General features: G+C 38.2%; 1 long non-coding RNA gene across 1 annotated transcript; it reads left to right on the forward strand.

Moving 5' to 3' along the window:
* The first annotated feature begins 2,166 nt into the window (after nucleotides 1–2,166).
* LOC118684331 (uncharacterized) lies at nucleotides 2,167–8,682 on the forward strand. Its single transcript, XR_004979819.1, has 3 exons — nucleotides 2,167–2,216; nucleotides 7,164–7,228; nucleotides 8,587–8,682. It is a non-coding gene; the product is annotated as an uncharacterized LOC118684331 (long non-coding RNA).
* Nucleotides 8,683–11,181: the final 2,499 nt, after the last annotated feature.

Genomic DNA, 11,181 nt, shown 5'->3' on the forward strand with positions numbered 1-11,181 from the left:
CAATAGTGCAAAAGTGTGTGTACATTTCTTGTGGCAATTTTTAGAAAGACAAACAAATCCAGATGCATTCACAGTTTTAGTCTCCACATAGAAAAGCATGAGTGATCATGGTTCCTTTTAATTTACCTTGGGTAGCTGGACAGGGCAACTAGAGCTTGGTGAAATGGCATAAATGGATCAAAGTCTGGGTATTAATTTCTAACTTCCCTAGCAAATTTTTGTCTTTAGCTAACATTTTCTCATCATCAAAACAAAACAAAACCAAAAAATCCAAAACAAGACAAAATTCTCTTCATCAAACCATTCCCAAGACTTCACTTGTGAAGTCTCATTCCTCTTCCATGGTAACTGATAGAACAAAACCAACAGTGGCGCTCCTCTAGTGAGTCGTGAGGTAAACAAAGAACAGGCACTAATGACAAACTCTCAGTAGTAACATGTGAGGACACTAAACTTAAGACTTAAATCTGCACAACACACCACCGAGGGCCTAATTAATATTTTTATGAAAAAAAATTAGTTAAGAGATGCAATTGGATTTTTGCAAACTTGAGCTTTCTGAGTGAGAACTCAGATGTCATTCCACGGGCTTAAAATGAATTTTCTAAGACCAGCATTTCTTTCGGACTAAGCAGGAAAAGACATCTTAAGAGCTCTTTCAAACATGGGTTATGTATTTTGGTTTTGTTTTTTAGATCTTTGTATGCATTTTAATCACTCTTCTGGAAAGTCTAAGGTAGGTATTTTGCACTTCATAATGTCCAGTGGCTACTCCATGTCAAAGAGTGAAATCCAAGGGTGAAGGTATTTAAGTCAGAATAAAGGATGTTTTTCTAGCTCAATGAAGACATTTCTTCATTGAGTTTTAAACACTCCTTTATTTCCTTAAAGACTCACCAACCAATGCAATTTCAAAATATTTTCTTATCAACTGGAAAAGGAGAAACTAATATGTCCTTTCAAATATGGCTTCTTCACATGAGTAATTAAATGGAATAAGAAGCTCAGCATATGCATTGCCTCATCAGGATATGAATGAGCCTTTCTTTAATGTCTCTGAAAGGCAACCATCACTTTTACAAGATCAAATAATGGAAGGGCTTAAAAATCCTGCATGCAAGCTACTTGTAACACCTGAACAATGTCAATCAGAAAGATTTGAACAAGTGGGAAATCATTCCATTGGTTTTCTAGCTTTGATCACAAGAGGGAGTATTTGCAAGTAATCTTTTCCTGTAAAAACAAAAATGCTACTTAACAGCGTAAGCAATGGGTTTGGGCCATTAACTGTTTTCTGCAATGCTCTAGAAACATCCAAATCAAACTTGCAACAAGTGCTATTTCTTCTTGTCTGTTTGTAGAAGTATGCATGATAAGACCTTCAGAAACCTCACACAGGTTGTATACCAATCATAGTGAACTATTTTAGAGGAAGAAATTATAGTCTTACACTCAGAGACAGATTACTGTGGCATAAATTCTTTGTCAGTGTCTCAAAGTAATAAATTAATCTTTCTTCTACTTTTATCTTTCTGCCTAAGAGAGACTGGTCCTTCCATAAAGGAAGTTTTTAATTTCTATTAGTTATAATCTTTAATTCTAATTTTTTCAGGAGATAGAATGTCAAGGAAAGGAACATATGGAGTGTAAAAATAAAAAATGGCAGTTTTGGACTAGTGTGATTTAAAGGTCACAGTTTAAAGCTATCTGCAAGTTCATAACAGCAACAAAAAAGTCCTCATTCATTACCAATGACATGGCTTGCAGCTGTGTTTGGTGCTGATCAGTCATCTTGCACTAAATAAAGGAAAGACAACCCGACTCCTAGAATTAAAGAAATAATAATGGCATAATTTGCTGCATGTTCAATCCAAACACCTTGAAACCAAGCTATAAATTAGTGAAGGTTCATAACTTTCAGGCAAATTAAGAATAGGTTTTGCCTCCTCTTTGACCTATAAGCAGAATTTGACCCAGAGAGGGAAATACTGATGATGCAGTGGGAGTGCAATGATACTTAAAGGAAGGGAGGGGGGAGCCCATATTGTAGGAATAGGGACCTGCTTGAGGTTTCAAAGGACAGTGGTAGCAGGCTTTATAATTCCCCAACTGCTGGAGTAACCTTTTCCTTATTTAAAAATGTTACAGCACTGTTTGGGAATCAGAGGAACATGGAGCAAGGGAAGAAGAAAGAAGGATTAAAGGCACACTGTCAGGTAGAATTATGCTCCATATAAGTGTGATTTTTTGGAAGACTGTTAGATTCATAGAAAAGGCCTATGAAATCAAATGTGGAAAATTATCCACTGAAGAAAAGTCTTCTATTTGTATTTAACCATTCCACCACAGCATCTGCAATCAGAAGGAAGGGTCTTTGTTCAAACCCCTCAGTGCCAATTTTTCTGGCCTTCTGTGAGAGCACCTAATAATTTTGCAGTGAGGAGAGCTGCTCTTTGTGGTCAACATGTACTTTTCCTGACTGCACAGAGGTGTTTTGATGATGCCTGGCAGAGCAATGTGTCAGGAAATTGCTTACTGACATAAGTGATAGGTGGGAACATGTCAGAGCCAGTGGCATTGTCTGACTGGCCAAATCATGGAGTGGAAAATGCCCAGCCAGTGCTCAGAGGTGTGAGCGAGGATGGTGCCTCTCTGCCCTTCCCCTCCGACCACATACACACCTGTTGGCTCTCCAAAGGGCTGGCAAAGCCTGTGCTCTCAAGGATAGTGTGTGGCAGCAGGAGGGAAGAGGAGCAAATAGGACAGGACAGGAGAGGACAGGAGGAGGCATCAGCTGTCCATGGCCACATACTCCCTCACCGTCCTTGCAGTTGGAAGGAAGCATTGCTGCTCTCTTAAGAAAGATAAACTAAAATTGGAGAGCTTGAAATGAGTTTCAAGAGCTCTGGTTTGATCATCTTTGTGCATAGGCTATAATTTTATTCTCCGCTCTGTGTGGGTAGCCATTCTTCTTAATGCCTGGAATAAACACTAAAGTAGCAGTGCTGGGGCTAGCCTCTACCTACTGTGTCCCTCTGATGATACCACCTCATGGAGAAGAAGTGACAGGATGACATCCATTCCTGACAAGTGAAAGTGTTCATGTCTTGGGGTGACTTGGAACTGAACCCATTTAATAGCCCCAAGAGTCAAGATACAGTGATTTTTTGCTTTAACTGCACTGGGCAAGCTTTCAGGCAATGATTTAAGAGGGTTTCTATAAAATCATCTTTTTTTTTTTTTTGCCAACTGTTCCTCGATTTCTATACTGCTTCCTCTTTTAAAGCTACATGTTCTCTTTGTCCCAGGGTTGCCCTTAAAAGCCGAAGTGCAGAGGGAGAGAATATCCTTTCAGCTTGATGTGAATTGCAAAGCAGGCCTCTCTCCTTCCATTCTTAAACACGAAGGGTGGTACAAGTAGCAATGCTGACAGTGTACATTTGCAGATGCCACCATATGGGTCTTGAAAAACTAGTTGCACCGATGATTCCCTGCACATGTAGGAGACAGTTTGCATTGTTGGCATCGTCCCTGCACAGAAACAAGCACAGCTTAGCAGAGCTAAGCAGATGGCACTAGATCTGGTGCCAGGGAAGCACTGAATTAAAGGTTATACCCACCAGGTTTGATGCGGTGCCAGTTTGAATTGGTACAGAAGCTTCGGCCCACCTGCTTATTGGCCCCGTGACATCTGGCATCTTTTTTTTTCTTTTTCCCCTTGGACTAAGCTAAATGCAGCAAGGAAAATGTCATTTTAAAAGCTAGTTACCAATAAATGGGATTAAAATTCTCTTAGAAAAAAGAAAGCCTTGCAAATGCATTCTGTTTAACACTGCTATATTAGAGATCTTGGGACAGCTTTGTGAAGATTATATGATGGAAAATACGGGTCTGGGTAAAACCACATTTTACAGAAGGCCTAATGGTCAGGGCGGCATACTAATGAGCTCATGGAGCTGTTAGAAGTTTAGGGCTATCAGCAGCCTGCACACAGCAGCTCAGAGTCTCAGACTGTCACCTTACATATGTTGTCACTCAGAGCAGGAGAGATATTTTATGCCATGCCACCTGAGTGTGGCTGGTGGAGGTGCCTAACAAACAGCAATGCACCCTGCTAAACTTACTGCCTGCTCCACTTGGATTTCTCCCTCTCCTTTCTGTTGTCACCCTTCACCTTCTTTTTTTTTCTTTTTTTTAACCAGTCTCTCCTTCCTCTCCGCACGTTCACATGCTGTATACACAAATATGCTGCCATGGGGACTGTGCTTGTTGCAGAGACTAAACCTGTTTATATGTCTTCTCCATTAGGGATTTAATCCTTGCTCCCTTGGTGTGAAATGAAAGCATGCAGCTGTATGGCACTCTGGAGATGATTACCAATAGAGCTAAACCTGAGTTTATACACACCATGAGCCAGATTAATCAACAATTTATTGACTCAAAATTGAATCCATATAGCAGTGTTTTTGACTTTTTTTCTTTCTTTCCTTTTTTTTTTTTTTAAAGAGGGTCTCAGACTGCCTGAATAATTTTGGTAGAGAATTGTCAGAAAATCATTGAGCCAGATTTATTAAATATCTGAAAAATAGTGACAGGCATTGTGTGAATTCTAAGGCTCCATCACAGAATGGCAGGGAGGTCGATATGCTTATAAACTGTAGACATACATTTTGAAATCATCAGTGCTGGTTTGCAGTCTTCATTAAAAAAGAAAAAAAAAAGGTCAGTTTTGGACCTTGCCTTGAATTTTCCTGGCTCCTCTATATCCAGTGCCAATGTTTAGAAAAAAAAAAAACAAACCACAAAATAAAAAGCTGATAGGAATGGATAAATAAGGCAATATATTTCTGAAGAAATAAATGTACTGGGGAACCAGTTATAATGCAAGTGTGTTTCACAGTAAAAGACCATTGATCTCCTCCATACAACAACACAAAAAATGCTGTACACCTGGAAATTCTTAGGCCGAGAATATTTTGTTATAAAAAAGAGACTATTATTAAACATCCAAATTTTCCACTGCTGACCTTTGAGTTAGAAAGTATTTGCAAATATATCCAAATCCCACTGAAGTCAGTGGAAATACTTTGTTGGCTCATGCCTGTCTTTTCTTGACCTTGCTGCTGGTGTCTCTGCCTCTCACTTTCTCCAGCACAGGCAACTGCGTTGGTGCCCTTTGTTGCAGGAGCTGCCTCACAAGGCCATTCCTGGCACAGATACGTGTTGAGTTTCAAGTTGGACACTGACTTTTTAAACTGTTCTACAGCACAGCTTTGGCATCTGCTGAGCTATTGATTTCCAGGGTCAGAATTTCATGGCTTTCAGCTCTAACCTTCTAGATTTGCTGCTTGTAGACAGCAGCCTCATTGCACAAAGTGAAGTCACAAGAGCTGGATCTCTTCTGGCAAGATTTCAATAAGGATCAAAGTCTTGGAGGTAACTTCCTTCTTCAACTGCCTCTGAAGCAGCTTGAAATGTGAACTCTCCAGATCTTCAGATTTCAGAGATGAAGGTGTGCAATGGCAGCTCTATTGGTTTTGGTTTGAGTGAGAACCAGGCTGGCCATTTTGTGTCACACTTTATAGGTAGCCAAAGCAATACTTGGGTTATTTCCTTGAGTTTTGATGAATGTCAACACTGAAATAAAAACAATGGGCAAGGCTTTGAATCTTATTCACAACAAATCCTCCTCCTTGTCTTTCCCAAACTTAGGGCATTTATCATTCAGTCCAGTAGCAGCACTAGTTGAAAAGTGGCTTGTTTGTTGGCTTTTTTTTTTCTTAATAATTTGACAAATGTTCTATTTACATGACAGATTGGTAAATAGTTTGGAGACAAATTTCTTTTGTTAGCTCCTCAGATTTCTTCATCTAATACTGCTTTCTCAGAATATTGTCGATTAAACTTTTTCCCTAGCATTTTTAAGTTATAGACAATATCTCATGCTCCCAGGGACAATGATGTTGTATTAAAAATAATATCCCTAAATAAAAAGGTTATAAACAAAGAAGTTTATTATATATCTGTTTACCAACATAATCAATGATAGAAATTTCATTAATTATTTGCCTGAATTTAGTCTATTTTCATCTTTAATGGTTTATTACAATTGCAGTTTAAATTTTCCATCTAACACAATGATTTCCATCACTGTTACTCTCTTCACCATCTTCAAATTCTTTCCCACGTTTAGTATCTCATCACCCTTCATCACCCTTCATCACCCTCATCTTCCTCTTTGAACTCAAATCATCATTGGCTTCTCTCATGGAATTTGAAATTCTGTCTTTCCTAAAGCATTAAGTGACAACATCTGGATTTATCTGATCTCATGTTGTCTTGATCCAATGACAAAGGACTTCATCCTCCCTGTAGGAGTTACAGCAGGATCCCATGCCAAGAGCCATAAAGGCTACAAGCATTCTTTAAAGCGCTTGCTCTCTGCTGCATCAGGCACCTACAGCTGTGACATTCCTGCTGGTACAACTGCAAGGGCTGCATTCTTTCCTCCAATGATATTCTTCATTGCTGGTGTTAGGTACCCTCTGAATGTACCTAGGACAAGCATTCTCCTTTTGTGCCCCAGCACACCTGGTCTCCTGCTCCAAACGATGTTCAGCCAATCCTTCATTAAGTCTGTAGACATCCATCCTTGGTTTTGACACCTAACAATTATTCCAGTAGGCAGCTGGTCCTTCAGCATTGTTTTCCGCTTCAAGATCACATACGGTGGCAATTTTATACCATCTGCTAACACTGCCAGCATTACTGTAATGCACATTTTTTCATTCCCCAAAGTTTTGATGATGACGGATTTTGTGCCTATTTTTCCAATGACATTATTGGATGGCTCATCAAAGGAAACTGGTGTCTCATTTGCATGTCCCATTTGGCTCAGCAGGTAATTGTGACCTTTATGCAATCCAATCACGTACTGCTGGAATGCAATGACTTTTTTACTGAAGTTGGAAGGTACACGTTGGCAAAATGAAGTCCTTCTCTTTAGGCAAAAACCTTTATGACACATCATCTTTATGCACCAGTCATTAGTGATTTTGAACTTTTGCCATGTAATTTGTCATGCATGTGCTATGCCCTGAGATCTTCATGTAATGATTTCCTGTGCAATAAGGGTTCTATCCTTTTTCCTGTTTTGTTTTTAGGTGCACATGTTCTCCAACTTATCTTTCTACTTGAGCAGACAGGATGGATTAGACGACCTCCAGAGGTGCCTTCCAAACTCAACCATTCTGTGTTTCTGGCATTCTGTGATAGTGCATGGAAGTGCTCTTTTCAGGGGCACTGAATAATTTCTGCATTGAGACTGCTATTGCATAACAGTTTCTGTTCTCATTATTTCTGTCTTGTCACATGTGCCTCAGTAACATTATATTTCCTCTTGGCTCACAATTGCTTGTTAGTACCCAGAGTTCCACCATGGCTTTTAAATCTGCATCGTAACTCCTACTTGCTTTTTGGTATGTTCCCTCTTGTACTTGTCACCTGACCTCCAGATGTTTTGCTATTTTTCCAATTTACCTAAAACTATTTTAAAAAATCATGCTGGAATTTTCTGATCCACCTCACATCTATTCTCTAGTTGCTGAAAAATCAAATAATAAGTCATTGTATTCAATCATTGTATTCAAACTTCTTCAAACTTTGGGTTTCTTTGGGCAAGTTTTTGGACATAACCAAGGAACCTTCTGCAATGCATAGTCATGGTATCATTATAATACAAAGGAAAGACAATCTCCATTTTTTAACTTAACTTTCTGGACAAAACCCTCTAATCCTACTTCTGTGTAAAGCAAGTATTGGGGTCTTTTTTCTGGAACAGTGGTCTGATTAAGTCACAAGTATATTTTAACTCAGGAAACCATCAACACAATCTATGTATCCACTACAGAGCAGCTAATTTTTTTATTAAATGAAATAAATGAGGTCTGCATTGCACATGACCTGTGAAATCATCTTTTTTGGCTAGCTAGTCCTGCAGCATGTGGGCTCTGGCATGGGCAGAGCTTGGCTGGGCAATGACCCTCAGCCATGGGCAGGCCCAAGGCCCCACGGGTGCAGACATTTCTCTGGTGTGCTGGCTAGTCACCCCCTTAGTGTTTGTGCAACCAGAGAGACAGGCCAGCTCTCTAGCCCAGGACTTCCTTGCTGTAGATTATATGACATTTATAATGGCCATGTGCATAAACTTTTAATCTGAATGATATACAATAAACACTACACACGAGTCATGTAATGCCAAGTGGCAAGAAGAATACTGCTCATAACAACCCAAAATACAGGGTAATTTCAATGCATAAATGAACCTATTCATAAACATTTTAAAAATAATACATACTTACTTGAAGCTTTTTACCATATTTTTATATTTTGAAATATATAGAAGTACAATTAAATTATCTGCATGAAGAAAAAGAATCCAAGAATCAGCTCCTTGTCTTTGCTTATAATTTCATGGAACTAATTGCTAGTGTGGTTTAAAAAAACGACAAAATAGATTGGTAGCATCCTACATTTCTACTACCTTAAAACAGCAACCATTTAACTTCTTTTTTTTTTTTCACCCAGTGACTAATTCCAGATAATAAATTGTGTATTGCTGTGAAGTGCCTCATAGCAATGGAATGTATTTAACTTTAATTAAGCTACAACCGGATCTATATTTAAAAGAACGCTGTTCCTTCATTATTTTGGTGAGTTGGATTTAACTTCATGAGTTACAGAGTAGAACTATTTTATAGACTTTCTTTATTATTTGAATGGTAGACAAATAAAAGTGGACATAAAAAAGGTCGTTTGTATTTGAAAGTTTTATTGCTTCAGTTACAGATAGTACATATGAGTGTAAAAAGACTGTAGCCCATATTAGTTCCGCTATATATTTCTGGGTTTGCTCTTTAAATTAAAAAAGTGTGGAGGCATGAAAAACAGATGCTTTCAACCAATTTTCCTCCAAAGTGAGAAAAAATATATGTTTGTTTTGAGGTGCTAGGAAAATTAGGGATGGAGTATTCTGAAAAGATTGTCTACTTCCTCAGCAATTCCTTTGAAGCTGGCATAGACCACATTTCAGTTCATGGGTTCAGGTCTGAATTTTGGAGGTGAGTTCTTGATGCCTAAAAAACATAGGGTTTTTTAGTGCAAAATCTGCCCCACCACATAAAGCCTCAACACAAGACCACATGAACATCTGTTGCATGTTGCTTTCTGGTAGAAATCTTGAAGCTGGAGGCCACTGACCGGCTGCAGATCTTCTCCATGCTGAGTTTGTCTGCAGTGCCAGAATGCAATATGTGCTGTGAGTAGGGAAATAACTGGAAGCCTTCACTTGGCAGGTTGGCATAATGTGTCTGCTTATGATTTTATTCATACAACGGTACAAGTTGGGTTTAGTCTTTTGTTCATCATCAGATATTATCTCTATAATCATAAGAATAAAATCAATGCAGGACACTTTCCAAACTCCTTTGTGGGTGTTCGGGTTCCTCCTCTTGATTAGCTTCTTTTTCATTTGTATTAATATAATCTCTTTTTTGTGGGATAATTTTCTCATTTTCCCCTTATTATTTCTTAAAATGTTAATACTTATTTCTTATTTTCTAATTTGACTTTCCACTAAGATTATTTAATTTTATATTTTATTTCAAGAGACCAAGTAATGCAGTGCTAAAAATGAGTATAAGTGTTAAGGGTATCAACTAGAGTAAATGTTGGATCATCGTCAGAACATCAGGCTTCTTGTTTAATGTGGTTTTGCATTGGTGCACCATGTACCTATGTCATTTATAAGCACTGGCACAAGAAGACAGTCTATAAAGTATGCAGATACAAGACCTGTATGGTTTCTGTTGGATTTTCTTGTAAAAATGTCCTAGTTTTCATACAACTGACATTGTCATACTCAAGTTTGAACCCTGTCAAAGGGCAAAGGGATTATAATTTTAAAATTTGGGCTTCAAGATCCATATTGCCACCACTGGTATCAGACATTGACTGCAACTAAGAAAAAAAATATTCTGCTATATCCAGCTCTGTGCTTGAAGGAAAGCAGCAACTCCTGCAATGTGTACGATCAGTAATGAAGTCCAAACATATGCCTGGGAACATGGGACAAAGGCCAGTCTTCAAATCATGAGTCCCAAGATTATTTGGACAGGATATTTGGACACTTACTCATGGAATCAATAGTTCATTACAGTATCAAAGATAATAATTTGGAGGTTTTTTCATTATTATTATTTCTTCTGTGCTGGGAAGTTTTATGTAATTAGAGAGAGTCTGTGGTGGAATAACTTCAAGCTGATGAGTTTTGATGATGAATTGAATTAGGACAAAATTTCCTTGTTGGCATGTTGTAATGGAGATTTAGGGAAAAAGAAGATTTTGTAATACTCAGCTAAGTAAACAGGAATGGCAATACTGGAAAATCTCCATTGAGAGAAATGGAGGATTTAAACTCTCTCACCTAGACCATGTACTGCTTCTTTACCTGTCTAAATATTCTTGTGATATAATAGCTGGAAAAGATTACTTTTCAAAGACACATGGAGGAATGTCTCTTAAAATCGGTTTCAGTTTCCAGTGTGGCATTTTGTTGAAAAAACCTGAAGGAACATTAGCAGCAGTGATGGTTTCTCCTTGGAATCCTCAGTCAATGAGTGAGCAGGGTTATGCCATTTGAACATTATTGATACTCAACTCACATGCTGCTTATTAAATACATATAACACAGTGGTGACAAAGTTGAAAAGAGAAATTATATGATGAATGTTTTGGAAAAAAAATGGTTCCCTTTTTGTGAAAACATGCAAACAGAATTATGTGGTTAATTATTCATATCGTTTTAATAAGGGCAGCAATTCAAAATTTAGAGGAAATGCCTAGTGTTTCAACAGTAATATTAAGCAGCATCTATCAAATATAAAACTGGCTGTAAAGATAATTAGCTCCAATGTAATTTTAGCCTGAAGTTGTTCTAAAGATCCAGGACTTGGTCTGTAGTCAGCAATGGTAACTTTTCCATGGTTCTTTGCACAACAGTCAAAGCACCAAGACGAAATGACCACCACAAAATGCTTTTGACATAACTACAGGTAAGAGATAACTAAGCAGGGACAGCCATTATCAGAGTTTTCCATGCAAAAGATTCAGCATGCTCTTGAA

The sequence above is a fragment of the Molothrus ater genome, chromosome 1 (genome assembly GCF_012460135.2).
Source record: "Molothrus ater isolate BHLD 08-10-18 breed brown headed cowbird chromosome 1, BPBGC_Mater_1.1, whole genome shotgun sequence".
Classification (NCBI taxonomy): Eukaryota; Metazoa; Chordata; class Aves; order Passeriformes; family Icteridae; genus Molothrus; species Molothrus ater.